This window comes from Alosa sapidissima, chromosome 17, assembly GCF_018492685.1.
Source record: "Alosa sapidissima isolate fAloSap1 chromosome 17, fAloSap1.pri, whole genome shotgun sequence".
Classification (NCBI taxonomy): Eukaryota; Metazoa; Chordata; class Actinopteri; order Clupeiformes; family Clupeidae; genus Alosa; species Alosa sapidissima.
This window is the reverse complement of record NC_055973.1, coordinates 14770798-14792941: the sequence shown is the minus strand read 5'-3', so window position 1 is coordinate 14792941 and position 22144 is coordinate 14770798. Positions and strand designations below refer to the sequence as shown.

The following is a 22144-nucleotide window of genomic DNA, read 5'->3' as shown; positions in this document are numbered from 1 at the left end:
GTGAACAATCTGATTAATACAGAAACAGGCTCCCACTCTTGTAATGAATTATGCTCTCATTCATGGACTTTGTAATGATATTCAGGTGTTCTGGAGGATATCCTTCACTCGTTTGTGAAAGACAATTAGGCCGTTTGAGTGACAAGAGCAATGGAAATCCAGCTGTAGTAGTCAGCCAGTCGTCAATCACTTCAGAATTGTGGCCTGGGTTGAATTGTACAGGCACGGGTAATATTTCTGCACTAGTGAGAAATGTCTGACTGTTTCTGCAAGAGCGTCCTTCAAAAGTAGAGATGGAATCCATAATGGCGATTCCCATATCATTGGCATACTGCAGAAATGAGGAAGAAACGGAGACCAGCGGGATTTCCCCTAGCTTCTACACGTCATTTTTAATGAAAAGGTTATCTGGTCTTAAAAGGTCACTGACTCTGTAGGGTCAAACCATGAAAGTTAATGTTCTCTTCTAAAGTCTTGGTGGTAATATGCTCACACAGACACTCTTTTCATCCAATTACTACCCAGATTTATATCAACGGGTGAGAGTACAGTTCACTGGAACACCATAAGTTTATGCATGTGTCAATAAGAATTCTGTATGCACACTGGGATAGGTTTATGTCTGTGTTGTATGTGTGGTGTTATGTATGTTAACAAGAGATGCATGATGACATCATCGGCAGGGTCAGAGGTGAGGGGAGTTACCGCCAGAGTTGGGGAAGGTTCACAATAAAGAGACACGTTAACTTACAGTCGGACTCACGGGTTATTTCATAACACGACAGTATGAACAAGAGTTTACTATGTTGAGCAGTTGTTAACAAAGTGTTGTAGTAAAATAAGTGTGCATACTCAAAAGTAGACACTCCCAGTGAGATTAGTATAGATACTGTAGATAACTCAACTCGGTTACTCAGGCCTGGTTCTCTGAGGGGGAACGCGAGACATCAATACTGCTGCAGCTGGGTTAGGTATGGGGTGGCCTGAGGCACTCCACCCCTCGTTGTGCCTCCGATTGGCCCCTTGCTGATTCGACCACACACTTGATGAAAACTCCAGTATCCTCTTTCATTCATCATAAACACAGATATTAACAAATAGTGTTCATTTCCACCTCATCTATAATATTTTGTTCTCGGGCAGGTATAAAATTGTATTATGATTTTACAACTCGGTAAAAAACAACACTTTCGATGTGGTGTGTTGCTGTGTGTGGAAGGGAATTCATCTCCACTGCACATTAAACCGTATTGCTCTTTTGACCCACTCACACCTTCTCAACTTCTGAGTTTGTTTGCACCACTAGAGATTGCCAGGGTTGCCAACTCTCACGCATCTGGCGTGACATCTCACGCTCTCACGCACACTCAAGAAATGTCACGCCAAATCCAAATCTTTTTTTTTTTTGCAATCCGTTCATTTTTTGTTGATGACTAGACTAGACCACAGCATTGTTTCTAAATGACAGGATACGAGTTTAAGGCATATGTCTAGACCACTAGCAGGTAGGTCTAATATCCGCCTACAACGTTCTCAGCGCAGTTTTCTCTGATTGTTGATTCGCTGACTAGGCTATTTTAATCCGGTCCGCGGCACCTTCACGGAACACGCTGCTTTAGACATGAGGCAGACCGACATAAAGTGTGGCCGCCCATTCTTCTCTAGGAACTACTCGCGAAGTAGCCTCACAGACATCACATGAAATAACTTTTTCTCATCTTTTATAAGGTGCTATAGCCGCTATTTGTTGCGATAAACGGTTCGCGAGGAAAAATAAATCAACTTTCAAGAAATAATCATATTAGGCTACTATAGCTCTGCGCTCATTTCAATACCTATAGGAGGAATATCTCACAAACTTTTCGTTCCACACATGACAAACCGTAAACCAGAATAAACAGCAGACCTTACCGAACACAAAGGTGTAATGCAATCCCCCTGTAGCCTACAATAAGCCGTTCCAGAGTAGGCCTAATCCGGTTTTGAAATGGTAGCAAATTTCTATATGGCCTCCAATTTTGGGCTTTAAGTGTCTTAAAACTGAGCTGTGCTTAAATACCTACATATGTGTAAATATTAAAATCAGAGGATATATAGCTCATGGCTAAGAGTTTGTCGATGTAGCCATAATGATTTGTTTTCACAAAATGCTAAGCATGCATGTATTTAAGTGTCTTAAAAAGTATGCTTATATTGGTCAATGCATAATTTCATAACAGGCCAAATAGAAAATAAATGTTAAATATACTGTAGCCTAGACATAATATAAAAATCAGATGATGTAGGATAGTGTAGAGTTAGATAAAGTTGGATGGCTCCAGAACTCACACCAGTGGATTGGGTCTTAAAGGAGCCACACCACTTTTATGACACTATAGCTGTTCTGTTGACCTTTAGATTTGTTGCTACTGGGCATGAAGGGCAGGGCAATTATGAGTTCTGTCCAACATTGATGGCAGGTTTAGAAGAAAAGTCACCACATTTTAATCATATTGCAATACCAATAACCGTGATCATTTTGGTCATGATTTTTCATCAAATGTTCATACTGTATCTCTAGTGGCTGGTAGACTTTGGAATCCACCAGGTAGGTGGAAAAAAATATTTTAGGCTATTTCCATCCCTGATACATACGTACACTCATACACACATTCATAAGTCTCAATCTGTCCATTTCTTTCCACAAAATTCGCCAGAAGTCATCATTTAAGGGGTTATTTTTCAATTTTTTCTACTGAGCTACTACCTTTTTCAGGTGGGCAGGGGGGCCCTTTTCATGTCTGTGCCCAGGGGCCCAGTGGCTCATAACCCCGTGGCATGGAAGGATTAAAACACTGGTCTTGTTTTCAAGTGCAATCAATAATTGTACATTTTGAAGAAACTTAAATCATGGATTATACTGTACATAGCAAAAAAGTCTGGGGACAGACATTTTTAAAATTAGGTTTAGGGAAAAATTTAACGCACACGCCCTATATGACTTCACAAAATCTCACTCCAGCCAAACACCCAAAGTTGGCAACCCTGGAGATTGCGACACTGAGATTAGTGGTGAGATTGGGGGGGTACTCCACCACTGGGTTGTTTTTTTAATCTTAGAGGTAATTGTAGATGCTTGGTCAGGGCCACATTCCTACTTTTGTTTTATCCTTTGTTCACTTCACGCAGTTGGAATCACAAACCTGTGGCCTCGACAAAAAGCTCCAAAAAAAAAAACACTGGAAAATTGGAAAATAAGATCTAAAAATTACATTTAAAAAAAATATGTAAATATTTTGTACATATATGTACATATATTTTATATGTAAAAACATAAATAAAACAGAATGGATGTGGAGAAGCTCCCCCCCCCCCCCCCCCCCCTCAGTCAGTTGTCCATCCGTGGGTAGTGTGTGGATGAGAGTGGGAGAAGCTTATTTTTAGGAGCTGGCTTGTGTGGGCGAAACAACAAGTCTCCCCTGCCATTTACTTTCCCTCCCACATCTGGGCTGCAGTGGAGGAGAAGTACATAAGCGAAAGATAAGATAGAGTTTGAGAGGAAGGCGGTGGGGCTGGGGCTTGGGATGACATGTGGAAGAGATGGCAGGTAAATGTCTGGAGACGCACAGCGAGGCAGAGGAGGAAGCAGAAGAGAGTGTGTGTCTGAGTGATGAGGAAACGTCTCCGGTGGGAGTCTTTCCCGTTCTAGTTCATTTCTGCCTCAGCTGCATCTCAGACTTGGCTCTCGGCCAACAAACCTTCATGATGATCAGGGATGTATTGGTGCTGAAAAATGCCCTGAGCCGACTGTTGTGTATGTGATAGAATTAAAACAGTCGCAGGCAGAGATGATCTGTAACTTTCTTTACTACAGTTTTTCTCAGTCGCTTTGGTGCTTTTCTCACATCACTATTAACATTTGCACAGCAGTTAGTGCAATTCTCAAAACAATTAGTGCAAACTGCAAAACCTAGTGGATGATCTGCAAAAGCACGTCACTTGCTCAAAATGGATAGTCCATTCCTCAAAAGCAGGTATTCATGTCAATGAAACTGTCAGTGTCATCAAAATGAGAAGTCTTGACACCATCGTTTATGAACAAGATAGTCAAATGGCTTTATCATGTTTTCATTATGACAGTTCTCTCAGTGTTTTCCAATGCAAAAAAGGTCAGAACTCTGGACAGACACTACCTGAACATGCTCAAGACAGCACTATACAGTACTTGTAAAGCCATTTGAAAACTACAGTAAAGTTACACATTGCTGTAGTTAGGTGAGTAAGTGAGTACAAGACACTGAATACATACATTTTTACTGTATGCTCTTTGCAATTCTACAGTATTGTGACAGAATTTGATAACTAGTTCAACAATTTTGTATGTAATTCAAGCAATGAAATGAAGACTATTAGTTTTATTGGGAATGACTATTCAGCATTCATAAGTATAGTTCATTTTGACTGACATGACATAAGTAAATGATAATGTTAAAAAACAGCAGAGAATTCTATGAAAGCAACTGATACATGTCCAAAAGTATTTGCAATTTGTTCAGAGGAAGGAGAAATTGCTACTATGATGTGCACAAATGACTAAATGTTGTGGAGGTTGAACTAATAGTTGAATAGCTGAAAAAAGCACCAAAGCGACTGAGAAAAACTGTAACTTCTTCATGCATGGTTTCTCTTCCTCTCCTCCGTACATACATATTGTATTGAATAACATAGGTGGCATAGTGCCACTAACTGGGCAGGAGGTGTATTGCACTATACCACACCGACGATGTGTGGGGGGAGTGTGTGTATCTGTATACTGTAGGTGACAGCGTGTGTGCTTTTTTCCGCTTATTTGCCCCAATTATTACAGGAACAGAGCAACAAATAATCATAAACTCTTTTGTTCTGCTTTATTTCAGGAGTGCTTGAAAAATGCAATTTCCAGTCAAGGGTGTGCCTATTGTAATTGCAATATTTGTCCATCCTTTACCAGTCACCCTACACTGCCTGATTTGTTTCGTTCAGGCCCACGAGATGCTTGCTTAGGCTCATATTGTAAAAACAAACACCCCCACGTCCATCTTACATACTCTCTTACAGGCTCCTGGACGCTGAAATTTGCATTTTAATATACATAATTCAAAGGGGTGATTTGCATTGAAATTCACATGGACCCAAGGGTCCTCAACTTATCTCAGAAGCACATTACTTTTGGCTACAAAATCAATGGAAGAGTGAAATGAAAGATGTCAGGCAGCGGGCCGGGAAATAGGGTTATGTGTATTAAGACCCCAACAGTGAAATCAATATGATGTAGTCTTTGACTCCAGCCCTTAGTATTCACGTCAGACCTTGAGCAGGCAATGAGCCGGGGATAATGTATGGGAGAGACAAAAAACTTCAAGCAGAGTGAGGACCTCGACAGCACTCATCCCTGATTTCTGCGGATACAGTCCTGTTACCTAAGCTGAAGCCAGAGGCTTCATGTCAGAGCTTTGATGATGTGTGCACATACGCACAAGTATGCACGCATGCACGCACACACACACACACACACACACACACACATAGCTATTAACAGACGGGTGAGAGATTTGATTTCCATTTGTCAGCTCTCTCATCAGGACCACTCTTTTGCCCTCCCTTGCATTGTTCCATCGGTCCGCTTCACCAGCACATCACCCCTGGGGCTGATGGAGGGGGCAGCCCGCCCCTGAAATCCCCTTAGGCCTGGCTACAAGTGCCTGACCAAAGTTCAGGGCTGCATGCCAAGCCCATGGGCCCCGGGGCCTTAGAACACTGCAGGAGTCCCCCGCCTTCACACACACTGAGGAAGAGATGAGACGGGAGTGCTCAGGGTTCAGGAGGATTTGACCATTTTAGTCTGTGGGAAAGCTGCCGTGGGAAACAATTGGAGCTGCAATAAACATTTAATAAACAATTATATCTTGAATTTTTTAAATGTTATATGTGACTAAGGGACCTTCAGGGGTCAGCAGTATCTTTGGCCTTCAGCGCCAAGTGAGAAATGGAGCCTCCACCAACGCATTATCTCTGTTTTTAGACTCTCTGCGCCGAGGCCCACTGTGATTTAGTAATGCCTCTTAAGAGAATCCCAAATGCACCCACTGCATTTCCACGGATATTTGTCATTGTTACTGCTATTATGAGGCGTGTGTGTGTGTGTGTGTGGAGGAGCAGAGCAGCTATTCTCTGAGCTTTGCATTATCCAGCGCACAGACATGCTTACTCAGCAGACGGACTGCTCTGCACAAGCAGCAGCCCTTAGCACAGTCTGGGCGTGAGCCGTTGAAGTAAGCAGAGCGAGACAGAGCACACAAAGCCCAATTTGTGCATTTTCAGCATGAGCTGACTGGCGCCTGCATTAATAAGCGAAAAACGAGATGTCTAAGATCGGAAGCGTTCAATTTGAGGCTGATTCTTTTGGTTTAGACCGAGTGCACAGTAGCCATTCACTCAAGACAAACATGTTTGTTTTAGGATCAGTGGGCGGTAGGATGGAGCCTTAAAAATGTTTGTGTTTGTGTGTTTAAGCTGAGATATATGATACTGAGAAGGTGGAAGTGATGTAATGCTGAGGTAATATTTTCTGGTGAGGCGTACCTCAAGGCAGGCCTGTGTCTGTATGAAGTCAGCCCAGCGCGACTGATGGAAGGATGATGAGGATGCTTCTGGCTTACGCCTTCACTACAGCTGTTCAAACAATATCCCTGTCACCTTGATGGCTGCTGGAGTACTGATTTCTTGTGTTTTATTCTTACCTAAATGAGTCCATTTCAGTTCCAATAAACACACATACACAGGTGCTAGAGTCACATAGTCACGTAAATGTATATAGTAGTGCTATAGTAGTATTGTAGTTTTCATGGAAATTGTTTTGTTGAGACTTTCTCACTCACACATATACACACAAACACATAAACACAAAATACAATCCGTAATATTCTAGCTATTATTTCCCAGTCCCACTCTCTATTTCTCTCTCCCACGCATTGCCTGTCTCAGTTCACTACTCTATAATAAGGCAAAAACCCCATTAATAAAAAAGAAATGTATGGAAAGAAATGCAGGAAATTCAGAGGAACTTCAGGCATTGGATTCTGGAAGATTCTAGAAGTGCCATGGGGGCCAACGTCAGTCACTGATCTATAAAGAACACTCTTTAGAACAGTGATGTCAGTTGCACATAGATGTAGCCTGGGTGTTCCCATGCTGCCTTGCGCGCGATTTGATTCACGCTGCTAAGGCAGCCTGGAGACCATGGAGCAAATTTTCGCCTGAGATAGGGGACCAATCACAGAACAAGAGGGAAAGCAAGACGATGATGAGCTATGCACAGACGCATTTGATAGACATCCGTGGCACCCAATAAACGGATCTGGGCATTTTTTTTCAAATACGAGAAAATTAACGTTTGGTTCCCAGACCACGTCTCATTGAGAAGTGGTGGCGCTAGCCAGGCTAACATAGATGATTATGCAACTATCCAACTATTTATTCATTTCTGATTGACATTTGAGTGAAGAAATTGATTAAATAGAGAGGTGGAATATTTACTTTAATGTGAGACATATGGAAAAGTAAGTAGACTATACAAATGACTATGTGCACAAGCACATACAGCCTGTCTCCCTGGGCTTAATTTTATTTAATCAATATGGCACACGTGATTACGCAGTAGCATATATCATCATTGCTGTGATTACCTGCGGCACTCACCATTACTCACAGCCATGGTGAGATACAGAGATGTAGTGGCTAAACGCAAGTAAACACAGTTTACCTGATTTCAGAAATAGTTTATCCAGCTCTTATTAGAGTGTATCCACTTCTCAAAAGAGTTTATTCACCAATTGCAACTTTTAATATTTAAAAATAATATTGTTTTATCCACATTCACAATACATGAACCTCTAGGAAACATTTAATACCACTAGTATTGTTATAAACATTGGACAATAACCTCCACCATCATCATGTTCTGAATGCCTTTTTAAAAAATCTGAAACCGCATGGCGTAGTCCACCTTGCGGTGATCAAAGTATTCATAGTTTACCCACCTCTTATTTTACCACTAGACCCCTGGTGGTATGCCACTCTCACTTCTGACATATTGCTTAGAATTTTCGTACACATTTACGTACACATATGCAAATCAACACAGACAAGCAACAAACTCAAAGGATTCACAGACCACTCACATGCATACATACAGCACCCTCCATATCCATAAGTTGACTTAAAGATGATTTCTTTACCAGCGGTGCCTGTAAATGTGGAGGGTGCTGCAGCTGTATGTAAATATCCTAGGAAGATGCGTGTGTTCACACACATTGTCATTTTTTTGTGTTTATGTTTCATTTCTCTGTGTTTCAGTTCTCTTTGTTTTTACTGGGCAATACGTTGTTGTGAAGGAAAAGAGCCAGAACAATAGGACTTTGGCAACTAGATAAACAAGAGAAAATCACCAGTTGAGAAGAAGACCTGATAATGCCTAAGAGAATGTGCACATGCAGAGGGCACAGCAGGAGCACATGATTGAGCTCTTCAGCACCCCTACCCTGCTCACCAATATTCATCAACAGCGACAGACATCTATTTAGGGCACTTCAAGCCAACTCCATGAGAAAAAAGCACAAAAACACAGAAAAGCTCTTTGACGCTTTCAGAGTGAATGCTTTGAATCCAATGCATAGTAAGGAATAAATCCCTGCTAGCGACAGACTAGGAGTGTGGGGAGAAAAAGCTTCTAGAATGCTCTTCAGAGAGCACTTGTGGAAAGCACTCGTGAGTAGAGTGATGCATGTCTTCCTTCTCCACGGAACATTTGTCGGGCACACCTGCTCAGGCATCTACATCAGAGTCATAAAATGTAAAGATTTCTCTCTGCTATTGATCAGCATGGTTCTCCTGCACTATTAATCATGTGCACTAGGCTGTTTGGCTACGCGAGTCTCGCATCAGACGTTCAGGTACATCTGGGGTCTGGGACTGGTTTATGGGGAGGTGAGAAGAGAGGCTTTGTGTGTGTGTGTGTGTGTGTGTGTGTGTGTGTGTGTGTGTGTGTGTGTGTGTGTGTGTGTGTGTCTTTCTGTCTATCTGTCTGTGTGTGTTTGTGTGTGTGTCTGTGTCTGTGTGTCTGTGTGTGTATGTGTGTGTGTGTGTGTGTGTGTGTGTGGTTGCACGCTGAGGCATCACGGAGAGAGAGCGAGAGACACACAATCCACACCAGTGAAGAGGCGGGCATTAGTTGTCTGGCTCAGAAGAGAGCGCGTGACCCGACCGATTCGCTGCTTCTGACCTCTGCCCTGCGTGTCCTCATTTTATCGATTTCTCCTCTCATTTTCTTTCCTCCTTGCGTCAGCAGAACGTCAACACCTTTGTTGAGATAAGATCGACACCAATCAAAAATGTGGTCCCAGTCTTATCTCTTCTGTGGCATCAGTGGTCATAAGAGAATACACATCTCGCAGAGAATGAGAGACAGGCGCCTGTGTCAATTAATGAGTGAGGCCTGATGTTCAATTTAAAATGGTGGCGTGTGATTTTATGCTGATTTGTACCACCACAATCTGATCCTCCAGCAGAGGTATCATGGATGGCAATAAAGAAGCCGTGAAGGCTGACCTGAGCAGGTATCCACGCCTGATATTTCATTTCACAGTATTGGTCTGTGACAGCACACAGACACAGGAATCTCAATGTCAAAGCTCCATTCATGGGCGCTGAGTTATTGTGACTCTTCTTGTTCATCCTGATTGTACAAGGCCAGGGGAGGAGCAGAGCTTCACTCTCCCCCTCCCCCCCAGCGCCACCTCTCCTCATATCATCTGTCTTTTTTTACGGCACGGTCGTTGTCATCTCAGCTGACCCGTCCATCGTTGACGGGTCTCAGCTGACCCGTCCATCCCTGTGGGAGAGACTGTGCCAGTGGCCGCAGCAGCTACCGGTGTGCCTGCTGTGTCCGCTGTGCCCGCTGGGCCTCCTTAAGGTGTAAACAAAAGGCTCTATTATTATAAGCAGTTTCCATGTTTTCCATGGTAATCCATCCTCCAGGGCAGGTTACACTAGGGGCATGTTTGGGGTTTTATTTTCCTACAACAAAGTTGTTCTTTCAGGGGCACTGTGGCGTGCATGAGTTGGTCAAGAGTCTCTCGTATCACATTCGCTTCCCATAGATGATACAGTACATCATCAGAGCCCCATCATATCAGGGCAAACATGAAATTTAATTCTGAGACACATCGCCGGCTCTGCCAATAGTCTTCACAGATATCACACAAAAATGTTATTTTGGTCCGATAAGCTTTTTCCAGGAACTGCTATACCTGTGAACCTGTGTATAGATCTGTGTGATTATGTGCGGAGCACACACAATGGGTTCGCGGAACTGTCTTGGAGGGCGGCATGGTCCAAGGGCTCGGCAAAGAGATGGCTGACAGAGTCGTTTTTCGTCATCACACCTTCGTCCATCCATCAGGCTCCTCTGGCGTCCACACTGCGGAGGTCTGAGGATGGCGATAAAGGACGGGGTTGAAGGGGGACGCAGTGATCCATTCAGAGCACTTTCCTGCCCTCCACTCTCCCTTTATCTCTGTCTACTCTCTCCAACGTTACCTGTCATTCTCTCTCTCTCTCTCTCTCTCTCTCTCTCTCATACACACACACACACACACACACACATGCACACACACGCACACACACACGCACACACACACTTCACTCTCTCTTTCTCTCCTCCCTCATACATTTTTAAAATGATTTCCAGGCGTTTTGACTGTGGGCCAGGGGCACTCTGGCATGACAGTCCAAGCCCCAAAGCCCAGCTGTCAGTGCGGGTAATCAGCAGCGGCGGCCCTGATGAATTGTGCACAGATTAGAGGTGGAGCCTCTATCCACAGGTGCAGGGGCTGTGGAGACGGAGATTCTTTGTTTCCCTCCAGCCAGTGCAGTCGTCTGCCCATGCATACTGATAGAAGCCCGCACCCGTGTCCCCACATGGACCCAGTCCACAGCGTCCTTATCGAGTTTCCCCCTCGAGGAATCAGGGATCGGTCCCCGAACTGATAGAAAACCCCATACAGACATCACACCCTGTACACAGATAGAATCTTTCCCCAAACAGTCACATGCAGTTGGCCAGAGAGCAGTGAGAGTCAGTCGCAACACGAATAGAATCCCAACAAAAAGATCTTATCACCTTACAGAGATAAATGGATTCCATGATCTCCACACACTACTGATATTACAATACTGACTCAGTTTACATATAAACTGGTGTGTATATCTACACACACACACATATGTGACTCATTTCAATGATAATAATGATAATGATAATAATTATTGTATAATTGATCATTATTGTATAAATATGGAGATGGAGAATGTTTAACGTATGACATTTTAAAACAACATTGTTTTCTGGTATGTTCTGCTTGCATGTTAACACTCAGTGTGCTCTCCCAGCTCTCGCAGTAAAAACCCTGCCTCAGCACAGCAGACAAACCCACGAAAGAGCTTGTCAGTCTCACCCTGCTCCACCCCCTCCGTTTTGTGCATAAGGCTCCCGCTGGGATTTCAGCTAAAGTTCAATTTTCTCCCGGCATCTCTGCCATCACTACACTGAGAGCCGGCACAGGTTCACTTTTCTAAAGATTTATTAAAAGTTTACTTTTCATCTGTACCAAGATTGATTTCATCGAATACTGCCGGTCCAACATAGTGAATTGTGGTGGAGGTATAAGAGTAGGTGCAGGTGGTGTGGGGGGGGGGGGGGGGGGGGGGGATCGAGTGCACCAGAAAAACACTCCCTTGGACATTGCCACTCAAATAAAGGGAGATAATTAAACTCTATCTCAGCTCCCAGGGCAGCGGAGTTGAGGAATGGGATAAAGCTCTGCAGCCCAGAGGCATTACTTGCAGTGGCGAGGCAGACACAGTGCTCTGGCAAGCGGCAGGGCTATTTTTCAGAGTGCAGGCATTACTGTTCTCTAGTGTAATAGTGCGCCGCGGAGAAAGTCAGCAGCTTAGTTTATTTTGTTGTGGGGCACTGGGGCAGGAGCCCAAGAGGTGCTCATCAGGAGCCAGTCGGGTCTGATGAGCAGGAGTGAACTCCAGAGGCCGTGGGGCTCACCTACCCCGTCTGCTCCTGAGAGATGGGGGGGGGGGGTTAATTGGCAAACGACGCTCCTCACACTCACCTCACCTCAGCTTTTGTCTTCACACTCCCCCAGTCTGTGTCTCTGTTTAGTGCTCACACTCATGTGCACACAAGCACGAAAGATACAATAAAAAAAAAAAACAGGATTAAATTCATCAAATCTCAAAGATTATCAATAGCTTTCTCCATCACCTTGATTGAAAACTTGAATCATTTTGAAAAGATAAAAACATTCTCTTCAGATGCTACATTGAAGAGATTGCTGTACACTTGGTGCTGTTTTGCTTGAGATGAAACTTAATTTAATTAATCCTTAATGATCACATTAGAAATCAACATCAATAGACCCAAAATAACTGTAGTGTGACAGTTGAAAGGATGAAATAATGGGAGCCTTAATTAGGTCTCTTACGCAAACATGGACAATAAGAAAAAGAGAATGAGCTCTCAATCTGCACTGTGTGTGTGTGTGTGAGAGAGAGAGAGAGAGAGAGAGAATGTGTGTGTGTGTATGTGTGTGAGAGAGAGAGAGCGAGCGAGAGAGAGAGAGAATGTGCATGTGTGTGGATGTGTGTGTATGTGTGTGTGTGTGTGTGTGTGTGTGGGGGGGGGGGTTGTGGGTGTGTGTGTGTGTGTCAGAGAGACAGGGAAGTGGGATTATAGCTCTGTTTTACTCAGCATTAAAAAAACAGATGGGGCAAAAGATGACATATTCTGAGTTCTTAAGTTAAGTCATTAAACAGTGATGAAACTTTAAATCGCTTGAGTGGCATGACTGTCATCCAAGGACACAATAGCCGTATATCGAAGGAAACGAGGTCCTTCCCACAGCATGACGCGTCCTTTCAGACTGTCTCACTAAGCGCTTTCAGATATAACCTCCGGAGTATATGCGGAGGTTTGTCAAACTGAGGTCTTACCCTTCGGATGATTCAAATATGATGCTAACCTGCGGACCTTATACTGACCTTATACGGACCTATGTGTGACGACATACACGCACATTACAGAATCTCCGTGTGGTTGTCTAGTGAAGGGTGGGGGCTTGTTGAGTTCACAAGATGCGCGATATGACGCAGAATATATGCGGCCGCTGCCTGTCACAGCTGATGTTTGTTTACGAAGTGTATGCATTATGTAGGCTAAAGAAGAAAAATCTATTGTGCGTAGGCTAATACTTGAAGTAGTCACGTAAGTGCGCACTTGAAATTGACCTACAGTATTTGTATGTGTGCTTCGAATAGACACATTTATCTGTTTTCAACATTATGTAGCAGAATTACTTGGCTATGGAACCCCAAATCTGGTTTGCGTTGGAGAGAGAGAGCATGCACAAACTTTATGGTAGGCTACCAGCCAATTCAGTAGGCTAACTCAAGACTTCAAGGCCATCATATAGGCTATGTGTCTGTCTTAGGCCTACGTAAGGAGCTTGGAACAAAGTTGGGTTTTCTTCATTTTCATTTTCTCAAGGCATATTTATGCTCAACAAATATCAGCGAGCTCAGCAGTGAGCTCATGAGAATGCTATCAATGAACAGAAAACCGACCATGTTGGCTACCAATTTATTAAATACTCCTGTTATTGTCGTCAACGACGTCGCTGTAGGCTACTGCCTTTTCAGCGACTTCTGCTTATGATTCAGTCTTTTGAATTCGTTTGGCCTTGACATGTCTCTTGTCATTCCCTTCATGTGTTCTATCAAAATGTTATATGCCCTCATGGACAGTAGCTCTGTGATGTCTGCATCTTTCCAGGTCAGAGATGATGCCACTTCATCATCTCTGGCTTCGCATGAGACAATTAGGAAATATGAAAGCGGAGCTCGAAAAAAGAGAGAGCGGCAGCCAGACGTTCTCAGTAAATAAGGCGCGCCAAAACCACGGCCGTACCCAGATACGCACTGTGCGTATCATCAGGGAGAGAGAATTGCCCCTGTGTGTGTTCACACCAAATAGGCCTAGGCTACCATAACTTCCCAACTCTGCACAGTATTCTATTAACTGCCTGACAGTAGGCTATTTACAATTTTCTGTAAAGTAAGTTTGTAAAAACGTTATCAAAATCAACTTAATGCAGAACTATGCACGCGCGCACCTTTTGTTTGTGCAGGAGAGCCTACGCATGCTACAGAAGTTGTCGGCTAGCTTGTTGTTTTCTATTACTATCTATGATGGGTATCAGCACACAATGTTATAAGCTAATTCATTAACTCGAGACTCGTCATGGATATAACACGTTTTTTAAACAACGAAAACAGAAAGGATGGAGACAGCAAAGCGAGAGGAGTTATTTCAAATGGGCAAGCCGCAAGCACAAGGTAGGCAAGATTATTGTGCTTGTCAATGTATCATGATGTGGCTGTGTGCGTGCGCGCCAAACTCTAGGCTACAATGTTTCATGATTTCAGAGTTCGGGAGTTGCACATTTTAGGCTGACCTGGGTACCACTGGCAGTTTTTTTTTTCAAGCCTTAGTTTAAGTAATTCATTGATGGTAATAATATCATGGTTGATTTTTTTGTGCATTGCCCCATGTTTGTAGGCTAGGCGGCCTAGGCCTACTTGTTTTTTGTATGTTAGTACAATTGTATGTTGGTTAACAGTTCCACAATATAAATGCAAATTTCATTTTTACATTATCTGTCATAATTTAATTGTCTCTCTCTCTCTCTCTCTCTCTCTCTCTCTCTCTCTCTCTCTCTCTCTCTCTGTCTTATGTATATTGATGATAATAATAATAATAGTAATATATATTGAAAAAGAATGGGGGGGGGGGGCTCTGCTCCGGGCCTCAGATGACCTTAACCTGGCCCTGCGCTTAGTCTGTCTCTCCAGCTCAAAATGACTCGCAGTCTCCAAGTAGGGGCTGATCATTTCAAGAGTGAGTTTCTCCTCTGATAACCTCACTATTAATTCACATTGATTAATAAACTAAAGCCCTCTGTAATTATATGTAATCTTTTTTTATACCAGTCTGTTTGATTTCAGTTAAAAGAAGTGATACAGCACGTCCCATTTCACCTTTTATGACAAAGGTATCATAATAAGAGGCAGTCTTTAATCAGTGCCCAGGAGAGTCAGTTGGTATTTACTGCTGATTCTTAACCTTGCTGTGCTCTGAGTACCTCCAATAGTTAAGATCCAAAGTGTAATGAGCTTTTGTTGATCACATCAGTACATGTACTTACCAAATGGTAGACATACAAATTACTGAATTGTTTCACCTGGTTGAACATTAATTCTCTAGAAAAGTAGCCTATGTTTTCAACATTTGCCCAATATGGACCATACAGAAGTGTAGTCTGAGTTTAGAGTTAGTTCTCTTTTTTAAGCACTGTCTAAAGTAAATGTGTTGCTGTGTGCACATTGAACACTTGTAGAGGGAGAGCAGAGAGGAGCAATGCCATATATAATGTCTTCGGATTGTACAAGATCCGTCATTGTAACTGCTTCTGTAGACTACCGTCTGCCGTCAGTGGACCCGAAGAATCTTACCAGAAACATTTCCAGGTCACGTCTTTTCTCCACAGTGAAAAAGGACAAAAGGTCTCCAAGTGTCCATAAATACCTGTTATCTCCACAGCCCAGGCGAGTATCAGTCATTAGATTTCACATTATAAATGATTCATTATACCAAATCACTGGTTGATGTTATCTAACAAGTGTATTTTTAACCACCTTGGAAGCTAATTACAAATTAATAGTTAATTAAATGATACATGTGGGGAAAATCTCCCGCCCCTCGACTGTACAAGATAAATGATCGTGCATGAAGAAGACTAACAAGATAAACACCAAAATAGTTCAAGGCTGACAGGGAAATAAGAGCCATCCATCAAGCCAAGGCTGCCTGAACGACCTGTTGCCATGCTGTCAGAGGACTGTTCGGTTCGGGGCTGTCCGCAGTTGAGTACCAGACTGCAGGACTGTCAAATGCTAATTCGCCACTGTGTTATCAATAAGTCCGTCAGCGCAAGCGCCCCACACGGCAAGGCATACTAAGCTTATGTTAAACTGTCTTTGGAGGGTTATGTCGGGACAGGAGCATTAAGCGCCACATCTGTCATGGATGCCCTTGTCTTTTCTTTTTTTTAAAACTAGTGATAAAATTCCACAGTGGCGATGCATAAATAGCAATTGCATTTGCACTACTTATTGTAGCTGAGGGATGGAGTGGATCATAATGTGTAACAGTCAATGGCTCTCCGTTTTTATCTATCCCAAGGTGAGGTGTTGGATTCTTACAATGCTCATCTGTGTACTTAAGTAACTGTAAGCATGTGATATGTGACATGGTCTCAATGAGTCTACACCTGCCCAGACTTTAAAAGAACCATCTGGTGGAAAATGGTTGACTGTACCCTGCCTGCCTTTGGCATCGCTGCAGAGGATTACTGGGCTCAGGTGGATAGTGTTTTGGCTCAGGGCCACAATGTGCCCTTGGGGGTGATGGCTGGGTCACTGTTGTGTCACTGTTGACATTACACACAGAGCATTTACTCTCAGCCCCTGATAAAAGCACAAAAAGAGTGATCCGATAAATCTCACACACACACACACACACACCCCACCCCACCCCCAAGCTTCAGCCTGAAAAATTCATTGGAAAAAAATAAACTGTAGGGAAAATAAAGGGTTTTTCTTTCGCTATAAAAGATATGGCAAAGAGAGAGAGGATAAAGAAAGAGCGAGAGAAGGAAGCAGATAAAATATGTTCTCTGCACTATTAATCATCTGGAAATACTTGCTTTTAGCAAAGCTATGAAAACAGATTACCTTCAGGCACACACACACACACACACACACGCACACACACACACACACACAGAGAGAGAGAGAGAGAAAGATGCACTGACCTATACATCATATTTACACACAAACTTATCTGCCCGTCCATGTGTACCTATTGTCTCCAGGGATTCATGTGAGCGGACTGGGGTGGTGAGGGATGCCATCTCACTGCCCCCCCACCCCCCACCCCCAATCTGAGGAGCCTTGCATGGCCTGCCCCTGTCGCCTGCATGTAATTTAAAAGCCCACGGTCAAGAATTCATCAATGCCACCTTAGAACACTCACCAATTCTCATGAGCAATGGCTCACTCCATTCACACAACTCAAAAACATGCCGTAAGCAGAAGACTGTGTCTGAGGACAGACTGTATGACGGCTGTTCCTCTGTCTGATAACGGCTGTGTGTGGCATGGGAGAAAGGCAGTGACCAAATGGAGCTGAAAGCATTTGAAAGGCTGAAAGGGAGCTGAAAGCATTTGAAGGGCTCAAACTCAAGGAGAGGCAGAAAATGCCACGGAGCTGTCGGTCTTGCACACCTTTTCAGCATCTCCCAGGAGACGGATCGAATTAAACATTTCACTCTTACCTGCACTTTATAGAAAAAGTTCACTTCACCCCCCCTTGCGTTCAACGGAAGTTGTTCTACACTGCTGCAGGAGGACTCGGCTGTGACTGCATGGGTAGTGATGGCTCATCATAAAAATGTACTCTCCGACCCTTTTCCCCACATTCCCATATGCTAAGCCTTTCAAATGAGAAGGGGCCACTGGTGAATATTTACAAAGACTTTCATTAAGCCAATTATTAGAGGGTGAGAACTGTCCCATGACAGATATTGACTGTGCCTGATCAAACCATCTTTTTATAGGCACACACTGAAACTTCTGTAATCCTCATTATAGTCTCTCTCCTGCCTCGCCCGTTCTAATTATCTGCACAGAGCGAGGACAGTAGGGTCTCTGTCGGTGTTTACTTAAGGAGCCTGCGTCTCCAGTCAAACTTTAAGCTCGTAGCATTGCCCTTAGAGTAAGGAGAACTGCAGAGGAGTTTGGCAGCTCGGCGCAAAACTTTTTCCGAGGTGCATGAGATTTGTATTTTTTTCTCAGCTCTTGCATGTCAGTCGCTTCTCAGCTAAACGATGCCGCTCTCAGCTAAAGGATGCCGCTGTGCATTTCAAGATGCAACCGACAAACAAGCAAGCAAAACCGACAACAACAACCAACCCCTGAAAACAGGGTTAAGCGCCTTGTTCATGTTGGGGGAGGATTCTCTAAATCGGCCCATTTGCGATGGCATTAAAAACCTGGCTCATGTTTTAGGAGGAAATTATTGATATTTCTGAAATCCCATTATTAACTGCATATGTAATGGAGTTTATGTTTCTTCCTTTAGCCCGGGTAATCCCAGACCAGAGGCAGAGCCCTGCCCCACACTCAGCTGTGGGAGGAAGGAGAGGAAGGATCCGACTTCAACTGGGGCTGATTAGGAGACTGTGTGGGGAGGAGATAAGGCCAAATTGCTCCTCAGTTAGCACCTGAACTCAGTGAATCGCCTGAGCTGCGGCTTTTAGCCCTTTCATTTGTTTTATCACACTCTCTTCACTCAGGGGAAAGGATAATTTTGAACTATTAATAGGCCTTCATTTTTCATGTAAATGCCTTTCTAATTCATAAAAAAAAAAAATCAGTGACACCCGCAGACCCGTGGAAATGTATTAGCGTCAGCCTATTTCCCATTTGAAAGGATAATTTAAGCATTTCACTGTGTGTTTAAGTAAGCCAAATATTATAATGTTACTTTAGCAATTATTATACTCTCTCTCTTTCTCTCTCTCTCTCTCTCCTTTGCTCTCTTCCTCTGTTTCTCTCTGTTTCTCTCTCTCCTTTGCTCTCATCATTTTGAATGGCCCTTTTGATGTATGTTTGGGACATTTACATTGCTCAGTAGTTCAAAATGCTTATTCTTCCCTGATTTAGCGCATTCATTTCTCTGTGCATTACTTCTGAACATCCATCTGAGCTTCCATCTATTGTTCAGAATCCTGACACAGCACTTTGCTGAACTTCACACCAGCAAGGATTCACCTTTTAAATGAAGTCATCAGCTGTCAGTGGCCTGAGCAAATTGAATCTATTGAGTCTCTGTATCTCAACACACAATTTTAAAATTGTATTATACAAGAAAGTAATATCACCACTTCTATAAAAAGTGACTGATAATGTTTTTAGCCCAACTCAAAATTACTTCTCTGCAGAAAAGCCCAGTAAAAAATGGAAATATTGAATTGAAATGAAAAAAGAATATTGACCACCACTTGAGTGTGCATGAGTGTTTTGCGCAGGCTGCAGGCTGCCAGACCCACATAAACACAAATGAAAAGTCGATTTGCAAACCTCACCTCATTACCAAAGGCTAAAAGACCCGCTCTTTAATGTCTGTAACAAAGCATGTTTACATTAAAGATTACATGGGGAATGGATATTCATACATGAATGCAGCACAAACCGTCCATGGCAGATTTTCTCAAAGAAATTATTAAAACTGATGTATCTATCAGAATACTGTAACATTTCTGTCCTGTGATGAGTGTTTGTTTTTCAATAGGATGTAATTAAAATGCCCATTGTAGGTGCCAGATTTTTTTTTCATCAAAGCTAAAATGTCCACAGGATGGTGCTATTGCATTACAATTTTGATTTTTTTGCATTACAATTTTAGTCTGTTTCAAGTAATAAATTAACTTTCCAAAGTTACACACAGAGCAGAGCACTCCACAATATCACAATTATGAAAGTCTTCTGCTTTCACACTGGTATGGCCATAACCTGCTGCCTAGACTGCATCCCATATCATGTTGGCTCTAGCTCTGCAAGTCTATTTCGACAATTAAGATGCCCTCATTCTTGCTCTGTGTAAGATCAAATGAGGATTGATGTGATGTCAATAGGGACACAGGTCACACATGTGACTTGATCATGGTGATTTAGTTCAACTTTAGTTTATGTTATATGTTATACAAACAGTCTCTAGTGTGTTTTGCATAGTTTTGAACAGATTGATTTCAAGATAAAGAAAAAAACTTAAATAGCACAAGTTTAGATAAAAGGTTTTATTAGCATTAATGTGTTTTCTAGATAAATATGCTCATTTTCTCTTTTTCTCATTTTCTGTAGCAAAAGCACAACCTATCAGCTGCAATCAATCAGACATAACAGAAGAGTTAACCAGAGCAGCAATGTGAAAGCAATGCATGGGACAATCTATCATCTCATATTTAGCCGCAATTGTCTGTAAGAAAACAACATCATTTCCACAAGATATAAGTGGTGTGTGTAGTGGCCTGTAGTGGTGTACAGAGCCAGGCTGGTGACGTAGGGCCGATGGCTGAGGGCTGGTGGTGGTAATTACCCAGACTGCCAGAGGAGGGAGGATGGACTGGGAGGCCATCGGGGAGTTTTTCTGCCGCACGTCTCAGACACCCAGAATGAAGAAGGGCTGGTGCGGTCTTCACAGTGTGTCTGGGAACAGTACTGTGTACTGTATCTGGGAACAGTACTGTGTAAAGACAGAGAGAGGGAGGGAGAGAGAAAGAGAGATGGATAATAAAATGATAACAACCTTTTGTTTTATTGATTGCTTTGTTTTAATTTGCTCTGTTTTCCATAAATATAATTGATCTCTTTCTTGTGTAACTGTTTGTGGTTTTTATATTTATGTTTTTAATCTGATGGTAATTATAAATTATTGAGTTGTACCTGGGTAAACTGACTCTAACTCACATGTTTCATATAAATTACACCTTTTTGTTTCAGTTCCTGTGTTTGGGAAAGGTCTACAACAAATAATCGTGAGGAAAAATGTTCCTGTAACACACAGATGGGTGGTGTGGTTTGAAGAGAACTAATGGCCCAAGGGACTGCAGTAAAAAGGCAGTTCTATTGAAAAGTAAAGTTGAATAACCTGATGAGCAGCAGAGGCAGTCTTGTTATAGAAAGTAAAACCTCATTCACACCAGGTGCATAGTGTATGATTTTCAGTTACCTGTCCAGTGTCCCCTGCCTTCATTAAACTTTGTGGTGCCTGCCAGGACCTGCTGACCACATCAATACTGTTCTTCTGACCCCTGACATTCAGTGAGTTGTTGTGACGTACAGTTTGTCTGACCCCAGAGACATCACCAAGACTGGCACCCTAAGATTCATATGAGATTAGGGATAGCATAATTCTAATTGTACAAAATGGCATGGTATACATGTCACAATATAATATAATAAGAAATAATATGATCACATAGGTTTTGCTCTTCCTATGCATATGTATAAATGGGGTATATATGTCATTGATATTTTAGCCCAATGGAGTTGTTCTTTCAGCCCAGTCTGTCTAATGTGATTTGGGTGCACATTCTAGTTCTGAGCACCAGAGAAGTTTTCTGTTATTTTCCCTCTGTGGCTGTTGTTCGCATGGGGCTCATCAAATTTGTAAAGATCAAAGGCACACAAGGCCAATGCGTATCCTAATTAAATGTTGGTGCCCAGCAATGTTGCTGGACAAGAGCCTCTCCCTCCCTCAGCACCAGCTGGCTTGTGCCAGTGATATATTTAGGAGTGACAATCTGTTATGGCAGCTATTGACAAGCTTTCACAAGGGTAAAAGGACACAGCTCACCCTGAATCAAGGTCTGTGTCACAGATCTCATCCCCGGGAGTGGAGAGAAAGAGAGAGAGAGAGACTGAAGGTAAGAATTCTGCTTTTCTTTTTAGGTCACAAATAATCATTTCATTCAAAAAGTCAGACCACCTGCGCCATCAAAGTAGTTAGTGAAGTGCTCCGAGTTGTTGGGGTATGGCTGGAGGATAAGGCAGTCTGCATCCAACCATAACACACTCATGTGGAGAACAAATGCAAAACGATGCAGAAGATACTCACTTCAGAAGAGAGCTGTCCAGGCAGGAGTGTCCACATAACATTAACTGGGTTTGAGGAGAGGAAGGAAAAGCAAACTGCTTCTACACATCAGACAGAAAAACCACCCACACATAAATGAATACCATACCATACCATACCATACCAACATTTCATGAACTTTTCATGACTGGAAAACACACTTATTTCATCTCTATTTCATTGCATGTTAAAACTGTAAATCAATTGTAAAATAAAATAAAAATCCATGGTCATTAAGGTGAC

The 22144-nt window shown here is 42.7% G+C and overlaps 1 long non-coding RNA gene across 1 annotated transcript; it reads left to right on the top strand.

Moving 5' to 3' along the window:
- Nucleotides 1-2112: 2112 nt before the first annotated feature.
- LOC121688415 lies at nt 2113-21624 on the top strand. Its single transcript, XR_006024577.1, has 3 exons — nt 2113-2289; nt 8780-8784; nt 21611-21624. It is a non-coding gene; the product is annotated as an uncharacterized LOC121688415 (long non-coding RNA).
- Nucleotides 21625-22144: the final 520 nt, after the last annotated feature.